The following is a 22783-nucleotide window of genomic DNA, read 5'->3' as shown; positions in this document are numbered from 1 at the left end:
GCACAGGGGAGGTTCTTAAATACATTGGGGGGGGTGTTAGCCCTAGGGGGGTTAACCCGCTCGGGGGGGGGGGGCATTGAATATTTGATGAACACTCATTAAATATTCACTGCGCTGAGTCCGCTCGTTGGCTGGGTCCTAAATACCGTTTCAGACCCGATTTTGATGCCAAAATACCGGGTCTGAAACGGGCAGGGTTGCCAAGAGGGGGGGGGGGGGGAGTGGGTACTAATTACCCGGGCCCAGGCTTGTTGGAGGGGCTCGGCGGGGGCCCTGGTCTAACCCCCCCTTCCCCCTCCGTCTCTCCCGAGCAGCAGCAGCACACACATACAGCATGGGCTGTGCTGACAGTAGGCTCAGCATGAGCATCTCACTGACAGCGTGAGAACCATGCTGAGCCTGCTGTCAGCACAGCACATGCTGTAGGTGTGTGCTGCTTCTGAGGGGGGGGGGGGGCGACACTCCCCCCTCGACTTTATAGTGAGTTTTCACCTCCTAAACATTTTAGGGGAGTGTCCTAATTGCGGAGGTAACTAAAGAGGGGGGTTGGAGTAAATTGCGCTGCTGTTTGGATGATTTTAATATCTGTAACACATTGGCTGTCTAGAAAGAAATGAAATTGTGGACACACTGTTGCTTTTAGAAAAATATTTATCACAAATAAATAAAATGTAGTACATACAAATATACAGCATATAAAACAAGACAATTTTTTAAAAAGAAGAGAATGGGATCCCAATCAATTCATTATAATCAGCAATAATTCTTCACTGATAGAATTGGTGGACATTAATCTCCTGCCATTTGATGAAGAATAAGTTAAAGAAAATCAGGCAATGAAACAGAGTTCCAGTTTAGACGAAATAGTATCACATTAATGGCTGGCTGGTAATTTATAATAGAAACAGTCACGAATTAAGTAGTATGCTCACCCGTATGGCGGACCTCGATCCCCTAGATGTATTTATGGGGAGAGGAAGATAGTGTGCAACAGCTGATGGCCGGCAGCTCAGGTGGAGGGAGAGCTGCACTTCAGCTGGGATGTGTAAGATAACTGGTAACTTATCGGGATGGATTTATCTGCTCCTGCTGTAGGTATACACTTGTGGAAATGCTCCACGGGGGTCTCGGTCCCCTTGAGGTAGCGTGGGGAGAGAGGCAGGGTGTAACTGCTGGTGTCCGGCGGCTCAGGGCAAGGGGGAGCCGCGCTTCAGCAGGATGGTGAATCTGCACCTGTCAGGTAGCTGGTAGCGATACGCCACGGAGGTCTCGATCCCCTTGATGCAGCGTGGGGAGAGGGACAAGGTGCAGCTGCTGATGTCCGGCGGCACGAGGAGAGGGAGAGCCGCGCTTCAGCAGGATGGTAAATATGCACCTGTCGGGTAGCTGGTAGCGATACACAGCGAAGGTCTCGATCCCCTTGATGCAGCGTGGGGAGAGAAACGAGGTGCAGCTGCTGATGTCCGGCGGCTCGGGAGATGGGAGAGCCGCGCTTCAGCAGGATGGTGAGTGTGCACCTGTCAGGGTGCGCGGTTATGCTTGTAATCAGCCGGGTAGCGTGGAGCGGCTGGTTACCGGTAATTGGAGAAGTCCCACGTTTTCATGGGGAAGCAGGAGGCGAATAGATGTTTGCTGATGGGATCACCGTCTCAGGTGAATGGATTGCGTCAACGCGTTTCGTTCCGTAGTCAAGCTGGGAACTTTTAAGACGAGTAACTGTGTTCACTGAACAAACTTTATTTATAGGGCTGTAGTGGATTGAGTCATTAATTGATTGATTAAATGATTCAAATAACCTGTGTCTACTTGCGCTGTGTATCTCACAATGCCAGACAAATAGTACTTTTTCTATACATTTAAATTTAGCATAGCACAGTGTGTCCAATAAGAGCTTCAATCAAGACTTGTACGTATATATACGCACAATAGATGTATAAGATTATTTATGCGTATATATACGTACAAGTCTTGATTGAAGCTCTTATTGGACACACTGTGCTATGCTAAATTTAAATGTATAGAAAAAGTACTATTTGTCTGGCATTGTGAGATACACAGCGCAAGTAGACACAGGTTATTTGAATCATTTAATCAATCAATTAATGACTCAATCCACTACAGCCCTATAAATAAAGTTTGTTCAGTGAACACAGTTACTCGTCTTGATAAAGTTCCCAGCTTGACTACGGAACGAAACGCGTTGACGCAATCCATTCACCTGAGACGGTGATCCCATCAGCAAACATCTATTCGCCTCCTGCTTCCCCATGAAAACGTGGGACTTCTCCAATTACCGGTAGACAGCCGCTCCACGCTACCCGGCTGATTACAAGCATAACCGCGCACCCTGACAGGTGCACACTCACCATCCTGCTGAAGCGCGGCTCTCCCATCTCCCGAGCCGCCGGACATCAGCAGCTGCACCTCGTTTCTCTCCCCACGCTGCATCAAGGGGATCGAGACCTTCGCGGTGTATCGCTACCAGCTACCCGACAGGTGCATATTTACCACCCTGCTGAGGCGCGGCTCTCCCACTCCTCGTGCCGCCGGACATCAGCAGCTGCACCTTGTCCCTCTCCCCACGCTGCATCAAGGGGATCGAGACCTCCGTGGTGTATCGCTACCAGCTACCTGACAGGTGCAGATTCACCATCCTGCTGAAGCGCGGCTCCCCCTTGCCCTGAGCCGCCGGACACCAGCAGTAACACCCTGCCTCTCTCCCCACGCTACCTCAAGGGGACCGAGACCCCCGTGGAGCATTTCCACAAGTGTATACCTACAGCAGGAGCAGATAAATCCATCCCGATAAGTTACCAGTTATCTTACACATCCCAGCTGAAGTGCAGCTCTCCCTCCACCTGAGCTGCCGGCCATCAGCTGTTGCACACTATCTTCCTCTCCCCATAAATACATCTAGGGGATCGAGGTCCGCCATACGGGTGAGCATACTACTTAATTCGTGACTGTTTCTATTATAAATTACCAGCCAGCCATTAATGTGATACTATTTCGTCTAAACTGGAACTCTGTTTCATTGCCTGATTTTCTTTAACTTATTCTTCATCAAATGGCAGGAGATTAATGTCCACCAATTCTATCAGTGAAGAATTATTGCTGATTATAATTAACTGATTGGGATCCCATTCTCTTCTTTTTAAAAAATTGTCTTGTTTTATATGCTGTATATTTGTATGTACTACATTTTATTTATTTGTGATAAATATTTTTCTAAAAGCAACAGTGTGTCCACAATTTCATTCCTTTCTAGACAGCCAATGTGTTACAGATATTAAAATCATCCAAACAGCAGCGCAATTTACTCCAACCCCCCTCTTTAGTTTTCTCTTTTTGTGGGTCTGACGGGCCCACAGGAGTTACTGCAGCAGCTGTGACAAATTCTGCTAATTATTTATACACACCTTCTAAAGTAGTAGATCTTGAACTGCAGAGCGCCAGGAATTGTGTCCCAGAGAGCTCTGCCTTGGTGCTACTCTGTCACACAATAAACCCCCTTACTAATTGCGGAGGTGGCCATGCCTCCTGCAATTAGGCCACGCCCAAACATTTTTTATCGGGGCCCGGCATTCCTCTCGGCTGCCCTGGAAACGGGTAGGACCCTCCATTTTAGCCGTTTTAAAAAAACTGCTTTTTTAAAACAGTAACGTGGTTCTGCACCTTTCAGACCACACAGATTACTGTTTTAAAACGGTTAAAAATCTGCAAAATACTGTTTTTTAAGTGCGGTCTGAAAGGGGCACGAGAGAGAGAGATTACATGTTATGCAGGTATTAAGCATGTTAGCTACACAGAGCAGCCCACTTAATACAGCGTACAAGCAATCACAGCTGCCCCTAGTTAATCAATAATGGAATCAATTTAGATTAATTACATCCACTAACGATTTCTGCACATTGAGTTGATATGAATAAATTGCTTTCATTCACAATACGTATCCATCAATGAGACAGGTTTATTGTGAGGGTACAGAGGCGGCCTTACCAGTGGAATTATAGCAAATCCTCTATTTTCTCGTAGCAAATGCTATGACGATATGATTTACTAAACATCTGATTTATCAGCCATTACACAATATACTGTGGATACTGGATATAGTACTCAGCGTTTCCCGGGCAAGTTTGTGGCCAAGGGTCATTAGAATGAAATTGACAGGGGATTCTGTATGGGTTGGGATCATTTGGCCTACAGCATTATGATCGACAGTCATTAGGTCGACACCATTAGGTCGACATGGGTCTAGGTCGACATGGTTCTAGGTCGACAGGTCATTAGTTTGACAGGTCATTAGTTCTACATTGTCTAGGTCGACAGTCAAAAGGTCGAAATGGGGTTTTTCACAGTTTTTTTACCTGAATGTCAACAGTCGACATGGACACAGTTTAAAGTGCATCCCCTGGCAGCACTCGCGATGCGTCGGGCACGGTGCCTCGCTGTGCTCGGCACACTATTTTATTCTCCCACCACGCCCTAGTGGATGGTAGGGCATGAAATACCACCTGTCGGCACATGACAAAAAACAGTGAAAAACTCCATGTCGACCTTTTGACTGTCGACCTAGACAATGTCGAACTAATGACCTGTCGAACTAACGACCTGCCGAACTAATGACCTTTCGACGTAGAACCATGTCGACCTAGACCCATGTCGACCTTTTCCCATGTCGACCTAATGACTGTTGACCATAATGCTGTAGGCCAAATGACCGCATCCCTTCTGGATGTGGAAATCTGAATGACATATGGTACTTGTTTCCTAGAACGGCCACAATCGTTAGTAATCGTGTACCTTAAGTTAAGGTACACGACTAACGTGATGGACCCGATTTCCTTTGAAATCAGGTCCATTTTGCCGGCAAAGGCAAAATCGCGTTAATCGCTTCGGTCGCGTGCACTAACATGGCACGCGACGCGACCGACGCGATCAACGCGATTTTGCCATAGGGTTCAATGTTAAAATATTTTTAACATTGCAATCGCGTTCATCGCGTCGGTCTTGTGCCATTATAACGCGATGAACAACATTTTACATAGCAAACAATGGAAAATGGGCCATTTCTCATTGTATATGCCCCCGTCATGGCTATTAATTAATGCCCCCCCATTGTGAACGGCACCCCACGATTAACGCCAACCCGAAGCGTGGCGAGCGTAGCGAGCCCACGAGGGGCGGCGGTACGCGTCCTCCGACCTTTTCATACCCCTACTATCCACGTGGAGTTGAGAATATAAAGTGTGGCGAGTGCAGCGAGCCACCGAGCCCGAAGCGTGGCGAGCGCAGCGTGCCCCGCGCGGGGACGCGTATACATGTGAAGTTTTGCGCGTCCTCCCGCGGGGCTCGCTCGATTTGGTCACATGCGATGCGATCGACGCAATTTTTCCGACCCGATCGGTGTGGCCGTTCTAGGAAACAAGTACCTGACATATAAAGTGATATTGCAAGGTCCAAAAACAATAGTACCGATGTCACCTTTGTACTGTAAAGATTTGAATGAAGTTAAAAGGTTTATGCCTAACCTGTGTTAACACTTAACAGTGTGCTAAAATACAGTGTAGGTAAAACATACTTGCATACTTTTGAAAACTAGTTTCAGGGAGATTATTGTTGGTAGTAGAATTTTGCACAGTTCCCCATTGAGGGGGGCATGTCATGCTCCACTCAAAGGGCGTGTCTAGTTCCATATATGGAGAGATTGTGAAAAGAGATTGTGAACATGGCACCTAGAAGCGTGGTTGTGCACTGCTACTGTACATCTGAGAGGAATCTTTTAAAATTACGGTACTTGTTTAGTTTCACGGCGGCCGATATATCGGATTCACTATCGGCCGATATATCGGCCAATCCAATGCGATCTAATGTGTTTTTTTACCTGTTCATAACCCCACTATCCACTACGCATGGAGTTGATTTTATATAGTGGCGAGCGCAGTAATCCGCGTCCCCTCGTGGGGCTCGCTACGCTCGCCACGCTTCGGGCTCGGTGGCTCGGTGCCCTCACCACACTATAAAATCAACTCCATTTGTAGTGGATAGTGGGGTTATGAACAGGTAAAAAGTCTAATTGGCCGATATCGCATCCGATATATCAGTAGCCGTGAAACTAAACAAGTACCAAAATTACTTATATCCAAATGTAGATGAGCCCCAAAGCGGTTAGTAAGAGCTACTATACTTCGTAAAGTGCTGATGATTCAATGCAAATTTACCTATCGCTTTTCTTCCCCAAAAATGTAACAGTGTAATGTGGGCTAGGTGAAATGAGGGAGATTGCTAGACTAATCAGGGAGAGAGGGAGATTGCTGCTATTTCAGGGAGTCTCCTGCAGAATGCAGGAGGGTAGGTAACTATGACATAAAATAACGACTGTTGTACGTAAAATAACCACTGTTAGTATGTGCAACTGATGTAATTGTATTCATATGTCACACCTTCTCTTATGTTCCCTTGCCCGTAGCTGCACCGAAATCCACAATAAAAATCCTAGTATACGCGAGTATACATAGCCAATAAAGTTGATTCTGATTCTAAATAAAGCATGCTGGCATGTGATTGGCTGGCAGGATTACACATCTTCTCAATATGTGCTCTGTGCATTTGGTGCCTCCAAAAGTGAATGTGAACAGTGTTTGCCTGCAGCTGCAAGTAATCTGCCAGACGGCAGTGCTAAAGATGGGTACACACTAATATATCTGTATATCAATTGATCTGCAGATATATCTACAGACGGATCAGGCAATGTGTTCTCCATTCACATTGCCTGATCGGTCGGAACTGACATCACAAGTAGACGAGCGCATTTGCATCCACCCGCCCACTGAGCTGTCAATCACCCACGGCTCCTTGCGCGGCTGGTCAGCAGATCACCCGTACACACAGCACGATGCGCTGATATATCTCTAGATATATCGGGCATCAGCTGTGTTGCAGAGTGTGCACCTTAAGGAGCTCAAAGTACCAGCGCTGTGTCAACAGTTTTTTTGTTTTTTAAGTAGATCCCAACATTTCCTAAACATTTCCTTATAATGTGGAGCCGCTTTCAAGTTATCTGCATTGTGAGGTCTGGCAGCTGTAATGAATAACAGACTCAATATTAATTTATGGCTTCATACTATCTATATTTAACAGCAATAAGCAGACATGACATGTTTATGGTAGCATACTCCTACACAAACTATAAGCTACAAAACATTGTGGAATATATTATGTGCAGCTACTCCATTTTGAAGTTGTGTGGTAAGCAATTTCAGAGTGACTTACTACTGCAAAGCGTATCGCCTAACACCTTTGTATTTGGATTGTTTTTATGTATGGCCTTATCTCTTTGATATAAATTAGCGGCACTATAGATTAGGGGGGAATTTAATAGGATGAGAGAATCAGAAAGTGAGAGATGTGGTAAGAAATCTCCATATTTTTTTTTTTAAGTGGCAATCATTTATGCTGTGTACACACGGGGCGATAGGGGCTGAAATCGCTGGGAATATGGTCGCTGGCGACCATATTGCCAGTGATGGGAGTGTGCCCCGGCTCCCGTTTTCAGCCCCTTTCTAATCGCTGGTCCGGCAGAGGTTCCCTTTCATTAGCAACCATCTCTGGTCGCTGATGAAAAGGAGAAACTGAGCAATATATTGCTCAGCAATATATTGCTAGCAATATATTGCTGAGCAATATATCTCCCCCGTGTGTACGGGGCTTAACACTGCAAAACCAGTTTGGGTACTCTTTACTTATCACGGCGCCCATCGCGGCCATCACGGGCATTGAATGCACTAAAAAATCGGGTGCGACGCGACCGACGCGATGCCCGCGATTTCCCATAGGGAACAATGTTAAATGTCTCAATTGACCCGATTTTCCTGTTCAATGCCTCAATTGACCCGATTTTTCCATAGGAAACAATGTTAAATGGCCCACAGAGGCCAAATAGGCACCCTGAAGTGTGAAATGGCCCCCACAATTGTTAACGCCACCCCACGATCAACGTGAACCGGAAGCGTGGCGAGCGCAGCGAGCCCGTGAGGGGTGGCTGTACGCTTCCTACGACCTTTTCATACCCCCACTATCCACGTCGGCGTGGAGTTGAGAATAGAATAGTGTGGCGAGCGCAGCGAGCCACCGAACCCGAAGCGTGGCGAGTGCAGCGAGCCCCGCGAGGGGACGCGGATACCTGTGAAGCCCGCGAAGGGACGCGTTTACCTGTGAAGGTATCTGCGACCCCTCGCGGGGCTCGCTGCGCTCGCCACGCTTCGGGCTCGGTGGCTCGCTGCGCTCGCCACACTATTCTATTCTCAACTCCACGCCGACGTGGATAGTGGGGGTATGAAAAGGTCGTAGGACACGTACCGCCGCCCCTCGCGGACTCGCTGCGCTCGCCACGCTTCGGGTTGACGTTGATCGTGGGGTGGCGTTAACAATTGTGGGGGCCATTTCACACTTCAGGGTGGCTATTTGGCCTCTGTGGGCCATTTAACATTGTTTCCTATGGAAAAATCGGGTCAATTGAGGCATTGAACATGAAAATCGGGTCAATTAAGACATTTAACATTGTTCCCTATGGGAAATCGCGGGCATCGCGTCGGTCGCGTCGCACCCGATTTTTAGTGCATTCAATGCCTGCGATGCCCGCGATTTTTTTACCTGCGATGCCCACGATCAAAATCGTGGGCGCCGTGCTAGGTAAAGAGTACCCCAGTTTGTTTTTGCAGTGTAAACATAGTTACCTCCCCTTCTGCATTCTGCAGGAGACTCCCTGAAATAGCAGCGGGTGTGGTTTAGGGGTCCGACTGTCGGGATCCCGACAGTCATTATCCCGATGTTGGGATCCCGACTGGCCGGACCCAGACAGCATGGCGAGCACAACAGAGCCCCTTACGGGCTCGCTGCGCTCGCCACAATGCGGGCACGGTGGCTTGCTACACTTGCCAACTATTCTATTCTCCCTCCATGGGGATCGTGGACTCCCATGTAAGCTCCACTGGGGCAGGGACTGATGTGAATGTTCAAATATTCTCCGTAAAGCGCTGCGGACTACGTGTGCTCTATATAAGAAACTGCTAATAAATAAATATATATGACTGGCCAACTTATTGATCCCTTTTTTTGCAAGAAACCAGTATTCTTACATGAGTGAAGTATGTGCATTGGGGGGGGGGTATATATCTGAAGCCATTATAACCTCAGGTCACTGGTTCCCGCTTCCATTGTGTTGGTGATGGACGGAATCAACCGTCACTGCAGGTATTGTGTAACATTCACCATTGATGTATAGATTGCCCGCTGTCTCCCGCACAGCAGCAGTAAATGCGGTCAATGCGGGTCTTATGGTGAAATTAATGCACCACTTTTCCCAAATAAGAAGCTGTTGAATTATTGATCAGTGATTAAAAGTAGCAGATAGGTAATAGGGCAGGGGGGTGCCCTTCACTCCAAATGTAATAAGCCAACAACGTTAAATCTGTCTCTAGTCACATTACTAAAGCTTGTAGCAACTGAAATATTTATTGCTAACCTGGACTTGGTAATATAAATGTCACAGGAACTAATAACGCTGTAACAAACTCTGGCTCTGTAGATACTACATAATAAACTCAGCGCTGCTAACAGGATACAGATACAACTTTATTACAGTTATTCGCTGATCACTGCGCTTTGCAGCAAAACTATTTTTGGAGTATTGCTTAGTATAAGAGGGCCACGTGTTACATAATAGGATTCCCGAGAGGGACCGTTGCCTATTAATGATCAATCATTAACACTACACTTCCTTACATCAACTGTCACTAATATGTAGTATACAGATGGAGCGCCCCTGGTTCTTGGCCGGGGATCGCCAGCTTGCCCAGTTTCCGGACGGCGCCGCTACGGGTCCCTGCCCATCTCCACTTCAGGGAGACAGGCAGGGATAGGGGGGACGGCGGGGCAGTGAGGGGCACCAGGGGTGGTGGGGGGCGGCGGTGAAAGCACCATAGCCACAGGGCACGTGCGAGCGCCCCTGACGAGAGCCGGCTGCTGGCGGGGGCTGGCGATAGAATCGCCAGCCCCTGCAAGATAGAGGCCGGCTCAGCACAGGAATTAACCCCATCAGTGCAGTGATGTGCAATTTGTCCATGTGGCTGGGGGTGTCCTCCAGCCACACCAGTTATTTATATAAGGGCTGACTAGATGAGCCAAGTGGTTCTTATCTCAGGGTTGCCTACCCTCCCGGAATGGTCGGGAGTCTCCCGAAAATCGGGACCCCCTCCCAGCCCCCCGGAAGGCTGGACAACCCTCCCGGATTCAGGGGGGACCCCCGCTGCGATCGCGGCATTTAAATCTGCGGGTCTCAGAGGAGGGGGCGGAGCTAAAATGGCAAAATGGTGTCATTTTAGCCCCGCCCCCTCCACGGAGATCCGTAAACTCAACTGTTTAACATAAGGCCCCCCTCCCCCCCCCCCGAGCAGCTGCTGAAACTCTCCTCTCCGGGCTTCTCTAATAAAGTCGGCAACCCTGTCTTATCTGCCGTCAAATTCTACAGCGCACACATATTCTGTAGCACTTTACAGAATATATTTGCCCATTTAAATCAGTCTCTGCCCCAAGTGGAGCTTACAGTCTGTGTTACCTTCCACATGTACACAGACATTGACGCTAGGGTTAATTTTGTTAATCTATAGGATTGGTTGCTACGGGTAACATCTCCTCCTCTATAAACATACCCTGAAAGCGGCATACACGCTATGTGATAAAGGCATTAAACGATATCGTTAACGAATTCTGCAAACTCCCTGGAGCTAATGATTGAACGACAAAGTGCAGACACACTGAACGATGAAGATAGTTTGTTTTACCACTGTCTATGTTGTTTTATAAAATATGTATCTTTATCGTTCGTGCACACACTGAACAATATGGACCAATATGGATAAACGACATAGACAAAGTTTGACTGCAGACAAGAAAGAGGAGCGATAATGATTTTATTGCATAGTGTGTATGGGGCTTTAGAATCAGCACCAATGTCTCTATGTATGAGAAGTGAGCAGCTCGATCAGCGCACCCTAGTGGTCATCCAGCTTTAGTACAAATATGTAGTGCTTTTAAAGAGGCACAAATGTATATAAGCACTGCACCATATATTAGTTCTATTATCATTTATAAACATTAAAACGGCATTATATATAATAAGTTGAAGAATCTGTGTGCGTGCGTGTGTGTGTGTGTGTGTGTGTGTGTGTGTGTGTGCGTGTCCGGCGCATTGCGGACACACCGTGGCACTCAGAGACACCAAATTCAGCAACAAGATACCTCTGGACCCGGTGGTGTGCACCTCGAAGCCGTTTTTGGGAAATTTCACTTAGAAATTTAAAAAACACCAAGTTGTAATTTACCTTCATTGATGTTCTGGGGAAAAGATCGATGATCTGGGAAACCGTTTGCAAAGGAACAACTCCACACCTGATTTCATTGCTGTCATTGAGTATGAATGACACATTCTAACATTATGGTGAAGGCTTTAAACAATTAGGAAATAATTGAGGATATACATAGACCACACAACACACACACACATACACATTGTACACACACACACAGTACACCACATACGCACACATAGCACACAACACACACATTTATACGTAGAGCACCTCACACACTTACACATTGGACAGATACACAACACACCACATGCAGTACAATACAAATCCATACACACAACAACACACACCCAAAAACAGTACAACACAAACACACAGAACACACACACTTAAACATTGCCAGGATACGCAAAACACACTACACACACATATATACGTAGCACACATCACAAACTTACACATTCGGCAGATACACACAACACTCACAGTACAACACACACCCACATTCACTACAACACACACCCAAAAACAGTACAATACACAAAACACACACTTAAACATTGCACAGATACACACAGCACACTACACACACACAGATTTATACATAGCACACCTTACGCACTTACACATAGGGCAGATACACTACAACACACACACAAAAACAGTACAACACACAGAAGCACGCAGAACACATAAAAAAAAATTTGTCGTTTATTTAACCGTCTGTACCGGCAAATAAAAACTGTACCTAATGTACCGTTTCTACTTTGTTCCCCATATCCGTCTCTCCAGTCCTCCAGCCTGTCAATGCGCTCCCCGGCCAGTTGCACTGAGAAACCTTTGTCCTGGCCAATGCACCCATTGATCAATACAAAGTGGGTACACTGCACTCACCCTGTTAGTCAGTTGGATATCAGGCACAGCTCTGCCTTAAGGGTTTCTCAGACTCTTTTGGTTCATAGATAATGTTTGGTCGATGGGCATGAGCGCTGCATGCATTTGTTTGAATGTTATGAGTGTAAGAAGTTGAAGAATAAGACTGAGATGAAGATTTGTCACGTTATAGTGTACAATTTACTCAATAAATCGTGAACAAAATATGTGTACATAGAAGTAAAGTACAATCAAGAAATGAAAGTAGGATTAAAAAATTTATTCTGATTCAAACTGATAATTATTTGGATGGCGGTGGGTTGCGAAACAAATCTATAGGTGGAGGGGGTATGGATATTGTGGGCATAATTGGTGTTTGGTACACCTACAGGGGGTCCCCAGTTGATGAGAAATTCTCACTACAGTGTCACCGTAGGGGGATTTCCAATTGGGGTTCAGGTGGTCTTTTAGGGACCCCTTTACAATCCCGTTGGTCTCTTCTCCTGGAGCCTACAGTCTCCCTCAGTGATTGTAAAGGGTCCCAAAAGACCACCTGGACCCCAGTTGGGAATCCCCCTATGGTGACACTGTGACCGTGACACTGTAGTGAAAATCCCATCAATTGAGGGCCCCCTGTAGGTGTAACAAACACCAATTATGCCCACAATATCCATACCCTCACCTATAGATTTGTTTCACAACCCAACCCATCCAAACAATTATCGGTACTTATGTAATATCTGGGCTCCCGTTTTTCTTATGAGACCGCATCCCCTCGCGGGGCTCGCTGCGCTCGCCACGCTTCGGGCACGGTGGCTCGCTGCGCTCGCCACACTATATAAAATCAACTCCATGCGTAGTTGGATAGTAGGGGTATGAAAAAATGGGGTGCATTTAACATGGGAGCCCAGATAATACATAAGTACCCAATTATCAGTTTGAATCAGAACTTATTTTTTAATCCTACTTTCATTTCTTGATTGTACTTCTATGTACACTGACATTTTTTTTACGATTTATTGAGTAAATTGTACACTTTGTAACATGGCAATTCTTTTTCTCAGTCTTATTCTTCAACTTCTTAAACTCCAAACCTTATCAATGCATCCATTGATGATTGTGATGGCTGGATCAGTGGATTGGCCCGGTGGGTGTAGGGAAGAATTTGGCCCATTGCACCCATTCCCAGTGGTGCATTACAGTGGTGCGGGTGGCGTGCGTCGCGTCATGACATCATGTGGCCAGGCCCGCGGACCTGCTCCCACACTCAGGGGCTGCCCCACTGTTTGGTAGAGATGCTCGGTGCATGTGCTTTACAGATCCCCAGGCCTCAGAGACTGCTGCAGGCAGGTTCGGTGAGGGGAGTGGCAGGGAGCAGTGAATTTTTAATTAATTATGGCGCGGTAAGTAACGCCCACCCCGGACCCCACGCACTCAGCGCCTGTAATTACACACCCTAGAAACTGTACCATTGAAAGTATAGAAATTGAGGTGTGGACATGTCCCTTTCTGATTTTGTACCGATTTCTGACCCTCAGAAGGTAGGTGCTAAATCTCAGGAGTGGATGTGGATGTGGGTGCTAAATCTCAGGAGTGGATGTGGAATTCATCAACACATACACGTTTTCAACTCAGGAGCGTTGTGTTTCAAACAACAACACCACACCTGATTTCATTGCCATCATTGAGTATCAATGCAAACACATTCTAACATTATGGTGGAATCTATAACAAATTACAATCTTAGGTCTTTGTCACAGCATACTGTAAGATGACATTTTCCAGCAATTTTGGAAATAAAGAAACCCCAAGGTTTTCCCGGGCAACGCCGGGCGGGTCAGCTAGTTATAAATATTTCACAGTTCTTTTAACAACAGATTCCCTTAACATACAGTATATAGCTGATCATACAAGAAATGTGAACATGGTTCCCAGGCAGTTATGTATTATCTGTCTGTATTAAAATTCACATTAGTTGTTAGTTGGCTAAGTTCTTGGGGTTCTCCAGGTATTCAAACAGGGTATCCTCCCCCCAAACAATTCCTGCAGAGAACAACAGGTAAGGTTAGGACTCGGCACCTGGTTTTCCTCAAAGATTTGCCAATGCTAAACTCTAATCTGAATTTTGTTTTACTGTATTTTTTCAGATGTAACCAGTACTTTTTTTTCTGGAAAAATAGGTTCAGGAACTCCAGGTCTGGGGGTGGATCAATTAAATAAAAAGAAACATATATAATAGAGAGAGGGAGGGAGAGATAGATGTATATATTGTATTTAGAAACAAAGGCACTCACAGGTGACTTTAAAATAAAACTTATCTTATGGAAAGTACATTTTCAGTTCCTGATGATGTCATACTTAATTAGAGGTTCAGGAACTGAGTTCCTGCTGGTTCCTGCTGAAAAATTAACTATTAGAAAATGGATGAATAATGATGTCATTGTGACCAAATTTCTGTAGGGTCAGTTTGCTGTTGGTAGAGTCTCATTCATTACTAACTGTCACATTTCCCAGACTCCATAGCTGGTGCACATCTGTAGTCATTACTAACTGTGACATTTCCCAGACTCCCTAGCTGGTGCACATCTGTAGTCATTACTAACTGTCACATTTCCCAGACCCCCTAGCTTGTGCACAGCTGTAGTCATTACTGTCACATTGCCCAAACTCCCTAACTGGTGCACAGCTGTAGTCATTACTAACTGTCACGTTTCCCAAACTCCCTAACTGGTGCACAGCTGTAGTCATTACTAACTGTCACGTTTCCCAGACTCCCTAGCTGGTGCACAGCTGTAGTCATTACTAACTGTCACGCTTCCCAGACTCCCTAGCTGATGCACAGCTGTAGCCATTACTAACTGTCACATTTCCCAGACTCCCTAGCTGGTGCACAGCTGTAGTCATTACTAACTGTCACGTTTCCCAGACTCCCTAGCTGGTGCACAGCTGTAGCCATTACTAACTGTCACATTTCCCAGACTCCCTAGCTGTTGCACAGCTGTAGTCATTACTGTCACATTGCCCAAACTCCCTAGCTGGTGCACAGCTGTAGTCATTACTAACTGTCACGTTTCCCAGACTCCCTAGCTGGTGCACAGCTGTAGTCACTACTAACTGTCACATTTCCCAGACTCCCTAGCTGGTGCACAACTGTAGTCATTACTAACTGTCACATTTCCCAGACTCCCTAGCTGGTGCACATCTGTAGACATTACTAACTGTCACATTTCCCAGACTCCCTAGCTGCTGTACATCTGTAGTCATTACTAACTGTCACATTTCCCAGACTCCCTAGCTGGTGCACATCTGTAGACATTACTAACTGTCACATTTCCCAGACTCCCTAGCTGCTGTACATCTGTAGTCATTACTAACTGTCACATTTCCCAGACTCCCTAGCTGGTGCACAGCTGTAGTCATTAATATCTGTCACATTTTCAAACCTGCTGCATTTATTCCTACTATAGAGCCACAGGTTGCCTGAGACACATGAACTTGGTGGTAGATCTGAGGACAGGTTTGGCCACCCCTTTTCTTTATGGTATACTCTAAACTTTTTAGCTTGAAAAAAGCAATACGTAATAAAAATATGATGCTCTCTAACCCCCAACTATAAATGAGGCTAACCAATATTATAAAGTACAATTTATGTAATAATGCATTCAATTATGGTAGAGCCTGGATCATCGATGTTGAGCTAAAACCGTGTACACGGTGAGTTATTGGCTAATGGCCAATTTTGACAAAGCAATTTAGACTAAATGCACAGGGGATTTTGTCTAACAAATGATAAGGTGACTCGCAGCAGTGTATGGCCATCTGATCTGCCAGGAGCCGCCAAGGACCTTCCCAGACAGCAGGATAGCATGCGTTCCTTTCACATGCAATGTATCACATGCAACCCCATTCAGAACCACTAGGAGGGGTTCTGGGTCAGAGGTCGGACATGCAATCAGGTCCAACCCCCAACTCCAGTCCGATGCGCAGGGGACCATGCATCAGTTCGGATGGGATGTCAGACACATCCAATTTGGGCAGATTTCTCAGCCCGATTCGTCGGTATCGGGTGAAATCGGACCAGGGTATGTTTTTTTTTTTTTCAAGATGATAAACCCAAAAAGAAAATAATGTAAAATAGTGTAATATTGTTAACATGAATTATACAATTATTTATAGTTGTGGGGGGTGCTTAGGGTGCAAAAATATCCTGAACAATTTTGGCATGAAAATAGAGAAGCTTAGTATAAATGGGAAAACTTTTACAATAAAATACTTTTTAACATGTCATTCAGCAAATGTTATATACACCATTTAATGCAAGTGTAATAAGTTTTACAATAGTAGAACCAGCAGACCTTTTAAGGTTAGACTGGGAGAGCGCATGAGTAATATTAAAAAAGGTTTGGTACTCATGCTCTCTCAGATAATTTTAGACTTCATCACCATTGTAATGTATCAGGAATTTAATTTTTTTACATTTTGCAAAAAGTGGTGCCCAATGTAAGAGGAGGTGACCTAGCTAAAAAACTAGCGAGATGCGAAATGTCAACCATTTTTAATTATAATACTTTTAACTCCAACCGGATTGAACAAAGATTTTGAGACAAAGTGGTTTTTATAAAAGTTTCTTAGCAATTGTTAATGTTCTAATGTTTTATACAATGTTTTTTTTGTTATATCACTAACTGTATACCTTTTATATACAGTATATCTATTTGTCCCGAGGTAACATTGTTTTATTGTGACACCAATGCACTTTAAAAATTCATATGGACCCTTTAAATTGAAGTAGAAAGAAACTCGAATTTCATACTGATATTGCACAACAACGACGGTATTTGAGCCGTACTACACATCCCGGAAGTTCCTCGAGTGACACGCAAACGTCACTTCCGCCCTCTGTTATGCCCGGAAATTGCGGCTTGGATGGATCACGGCCGGAAGTTACATCTGAGATGAGCCGCTACCGGAAGTCCACCGTCTGAATAAGATGCTACACGTGGTTCATCATAAGGGCGGCATTTTGGACAAGTAAAATAAGGGACGGATTCGGCCTTTAAAATTGACTTGTTGTATTTCTTGTATAGCAATTAGAAATTCCATGTCAGGCATTAGGTTTAACATTGTATAAGGAACAGGAAGTATAAATACCATCCCCAATGGTGAATTCATTATGCCTTAAAAAAGATACTGCAAGGTATTGAAAACGCTCGGCCGTGACCATTTGAGGAAAACTGTGAAAGGATTCGGTGGACTTCTTACCATACTCCTAGCATCCAGCACCCAGGGACGCCTGTTGGGCTTAAACAACATGCTTATTTTGTCTGCCTTTACCTGCGGACATTATTGAATGGTGAGAGTCCTATGATCCTGATTATTTTATCTGTTTCTAATGTGTTTTTATTAAAGTGTATATACTGCACCATGATGTCTCTTTTATCATTTTATCATCACCATCTTATCCGGGGAGGAGAATAATGGAGAATCTATCCTAAGTGACATTTGTTGTCCCTCACATTATGCGCTGTTGTCTACTTGATATGTAGACCGATACATCCGGTACGAGTCAACATTGATGCAACTATAAATAATTGTATCATTCATGTTAACAATATTACACTGTTTTAAATTCTTTTCTTTTTGGGTTTATCGTCTTGGAAATCTATTGAATATTATTAAGCGCCTTGGAAACCTGCCAAAACCGATGTGGTATTGTATGTAAAAATCTTTTTGAAGTGGTTCTTCAAATTCTTTGGAAGTGGTTACTGGGGCTGCTAATTTAGCGCACGATAATATAGTCTGAATCTACTTTTTATCTATGTTTTATTTTTGTCTGTTATCTAGTTGAAATTGCCTTGCCTGCACAGTCTATATATGCTAGGCGATACTGGGGTCATCAATATCTTAAGCAGGGGAAACACTGAGATTTTGGCAAAACTTTTAGGCAATTTTTATTATTTAGTCATTACCGCCAGCCAAAATCTCACAAAGTGTACATGGCTTTACACTTTGGCACAGTGTGACTTCGCTGCCCGGTGGTGAGAGGAGAGGAGGCTTGTGAGGCAGTTACAGTAAAGCCATTAGAGTCATTTGGGAGAGAAATCGGGTGTGGAGGGGGGAAGGGGTGCTGTGTCTCTCCTCCTGGCTGCCTCCACTGGGAATACACGAGATCTCCTAGGTAACCAGAGAGAGAGTGGTTTCTGCTGTGGTGTATAGGCAATCCCAACTGCTGCTGTCTGAATGGTCAGTGCCACCGGGTTTCATACATCTTACAAGATCGCAGCACTGTCATTTAACATACACCTTCACTTTAGTACATGGGGGAGAAGTGGTATCAGCACATAAGGTCTAGCTAATCGCCGGTCAGGATCAGTGTTCTCACCGGAGATCCGCAGAACGCCACCACAGCTTGCAGTGTCTAAGGTACCTTTGCTTTTGTTTGCATCTGTGTAAGAGTACACTGGTTCCTGTAAAAGTTCAATGCTGCTGGCACTAACAAAGTTGTTGTGTGATCACTTGGCATATATCTATATACAGGGGACGTAGTCAAAAGGGGCCAGGCACCAGAGGCCAGGCACCAGTAGTCAAAAGGTCGACATTCATAATACCAGCATATCAATGTTTACAGTTACAATGTTGAAATGTCAACATTGTCCGAATGCCAACATTAGGGTAAGGCTGTGGTTAGGAGGGTTAGGCACTAGAAGGAGGAGTCGTTAGGGGTAGTGATCAGGGTAAGGGATATTGGGGAAATACTCGCCCAAATCCCAGAGGACCCGGAAGTAACATGACCCTGGGACTTGGAAGAGGATGCTGGAGCCACTGGAAGCAGGTACGTCATGGCAGGGGAAACCAGGGACGAAATGCTGACATTTCATCACTGTCACATGTATCATCCTGCACCTGCAGGGGTAGGGCTCCGAAAGGCACCAGTCCCAGTGATGTGCTCAGACGGGTATATGGGGGTCTGACCCTCCCGCTGATCACACTGCCCTGGCGGCAGTGCAGTGTGGAGCTCATAGGCTACAATGGGCTACTGCCATCTCAGAATGGCAGTAGCCCAGGGACCTGTTGCAATGCCACCCAATGTTAATACATCAGGCAGCATAGCAGCCCCCAGATAAACCTATGGGGGATGCGGTGTTGCAGGAGGGATTGCAGTATGGATCGGAGATTCCTGTTACGAACCCTTTAGATACACAGGGGTTTTAGCAACAAATATTAAACAATAAATGGGCCTAATAGTGACCTTCGAGGCTGTGACTGATGTGCGCTCCGGCTCTTGCATGGCATGTAGCCCTTTGGTGCCTTTCAATATAGAAACAGATTTTGGAGGCCCACCTAGTCTGCCCCTTGAACACACCTGTCAGCCATCTTTGTGTTCCTCTGTACTTGTTGCATGATGTCCCAAGGACAGAGGGTGCAGGGGCAAAGGTGCCTGCTTTCACAGCTGCACTGGTGAACCTTAGTTGGCTTATAGATGGCCCATCAGCAGTCCTGAGGTGCCTTGTCCCCAGTAGTACCAGTTACATATCATGTCCCCAGTAGTGTCAGTTACATATCATGTCCCCAGTAGTACCAGTTACATATCATGTCCCCAGTAGTACCAGTTACATATCATGTCCCCAGTAGTGTCAGTTACATATCATGTCCCCAGTAGTGTCAGTTACTTATCATGTCCCCAGTAGTACCAGTTACTTATCATGTCCCCAGTAGTACCAGTTACATATCATGTCCCCAGTAGTGTCAGTTACATATCATGTCCCCAGTAGTGTCAGTTACTTATCATGTCCCCAGTAGTGCCAGTTACATATCATGTCCCCAGTAGTGTCAGTTACATATCATGTCTCCAGTAGTGTCAGTTACTTATCATGTCCTCAGTAGTGCCAGTTACATATCACGTCCCCAGTAGTGCCAGTTACATATCATGTCCCCAGTAGTGCCAGTTACATATCATGTCCCCAGTAGTGCCAGTTACAGATCATGTCCCCAGTAGTGCCAGTTACATGTCATGTCCCCAGTAGTGCCCATTACAGATGTCCCCAGTAGTGGCAGTTACATATCATGTCCCCAGTAGTGCCAGTTACATATCATGTCCCCAGTAGTGCCAGTTACATATCATGTCCCCAGTAGTGCCCATTACAGATGTCCCCAGTAGTGCCAGTTACTTATCATGTCCCCAGTAGTGCTAGTTACATATCATGTCCCCAGTAGTGCCAGTTTACATATTATGTCCCTAGTAGTGCCAGTTACATATTATGTCCCCAGTAGTGCCAGTTACACATCATGTCCACAGTAGTGCCAGTTACAGATATCCCCAGTAGTGGCAGTTACAGATCATGTCCCTAGTAGTGGCAGTTACATATCATGTCCCCAGTAGTGCCAGTTACATATCATGTTCCCAGTATTGCCAGTTACAGATCATGTCCCCAGTATTGCCAGTTATAGATCTTGTCCCCAGTAATGCCAGTTACATATCATGTCCCCAGTAGCACCGGTTACATATCATGTCCCCAGTAGTGCCAGTTACATATCATGTCCCCAGTCGGGCCAGTTACAGATTATTGCGCAGATGTTTAAAGCCTGGTGAAAAGAGTGGAGATAAAGTGGAAGGAGTTAATGCACCAGACAATCAACTGTTTGAAAAATGACAGTTTGGAGTTGGCTGGTGCGTTATCTCCTTCCACTTTATCTCTTCACCAAGCTTAATACATTTGCCCCAATATCCCCAGTAGTGCCAGTTACAGATTATATCCCCAGTTGTGCCAGTTTCATAGCATGTCCGCAGTAGTGCCAGTTACAATGTCCCCAGTATTGCCAGTAACATATCATGTTCCCAGTAGTGCCAGTTACAGATGTCTCCAGTAGTACCAGTTACAGATGTCACCAGTAGTGACAGTTATAAAGTCCCCAGTAGTGCCAATTACATATAATGCCCCCAGTATAGCTAGTTACAGATGTCCCCAGTAGTACCAGTTACAGATGTCCCCAGTAGTACCAGTTACAGATGTCACCAGTAGTGCCAGTTACATATAATGTCTCCAGTAGTGCTAGTTATCATGTCTCCAGTAGTGCCAGTTACATATCATGTCCCCAGTAGTGCCAGATACAGATGTCCCCAGTAGTGCCAGTTATCATGTCTACAGTAGTGCCAGTTACATATCATGTCCCCAGTAGTGCCAGATACAGATGTCCCCAGTAGCACCAGTTACAGATGTCACCAGTAGAGCTTTTAGCCCCCCAAAAAGTACTTTCTGGAAATTATGATTTTTGGAATAATTTGGATAGCAGGGATCTGGATAATGCTGCCCATACACGCTGTGATCCCGGCGTGCGTTGTGGCCTACAATAGCATCCATCACATCGCATTGCATGCCTTGTGCATGCCTTGTGCATGCAATGCGATGCAATGTGATGAAAAACAAGTACAAAAAGTATGTGCAGCACATACTTTTTGTACGGTGCGATGAGGTGCCGCGGGAGCGCGCAACCTCAAAGCACACATCGCACCACCGGGAAACGCAACGTGTGTGGGCAGCTTAAGGGATACTCAACCTGTATCAGCAATTTGCAGGTCAGTTTGTACATTTAGAATATAGAATTCGGCAATGAGCAGAGATTAAGTAATGTCACATGGCTATGGCTTTATAAAAAGAAGCTTTCAGCCCCTTTGAGCTGTGACCTATTAGTGACCTGGTCTCAGTCTATTTTAGTCTTTAACTGTGGAAATATAACATGTTGCAGGGATAAGCAGGCAAAGCAGAAGCTACACAGCCTGGTGACCAGTGCGGGCTGCTCCAAATCAGCGCAGTACACAGGGTTATATCAGGACAGGCAGCAAGTGAGGTCAGGTGATCTGGGTCAGCTACAGGCAGCAACATCAAGAAACTGGAGATGAGCAAAGTCAAAAGTAATAAAGATCATTATGCCTGCTCTCCCAGAATGCCCAGGTGGCACTCCCATTGCAGTGCATTAAATACCAGCATTGCATTATGGCGGAGCATACCAGCATTGCTTTGTGCCAGGGGCGGTTTAAGAGAGGACACGTGTGCAGCCTCCACTTTGGGCCACCCCCTCCTCTCTGACTGCGATTAGACTCTAGCATTGTGCAAATCACTCGGAACCGGTCACGGTGGCCATTTTTCAAGTGATTTGTGTCTTTGGTGCCGAGATGCCGCTGCGAGAATGAGTAGCGTGTGCGGTGTGGGCCTCCCTGAGCCTGCGCACACTGCATCCGTTATAGAAATGCCTATGCTTTGGATGTGGCACAGGCCGGCTGTAGGCTGTGGATAACAGAAGCTCTGTGGGGTGAAATTTTTGATGGCCCAAAATTGGTGGTTTTTGATCAGGGGCAGATTGGGATCTTAGTGGCACATGGATCCAATCAACAATGAGTGCAGGCAACACAATAGTGGGCACGTCTAGCACATCATTGGTCCTTACCACAGAATGGAAAGCAGAATTCCTGCAATGGCAAGTAGAGGTGTAACAGTAGGTGCATCTAACACATAAGTACAATGCACTGCGGAGCAGAACACAGA

Source organism: Crinia signifera, chromosome 7 (genome assembly GCF_055691185.1).
Source record: "Crinia signifera chromosome 7, ASM5569118v1, whole genome shotgun sequence".
Lineage (NCBI taxonomy): Eukaryota > Metazoa > Chordata > Amphibia > Anura > Myobatrachidae > Crinia > Crinia signifera.
The sequence above is the reverse complement of the archived record's forward strand: the minus strand, read 5'-3'. Positions refer to the sequence as shown.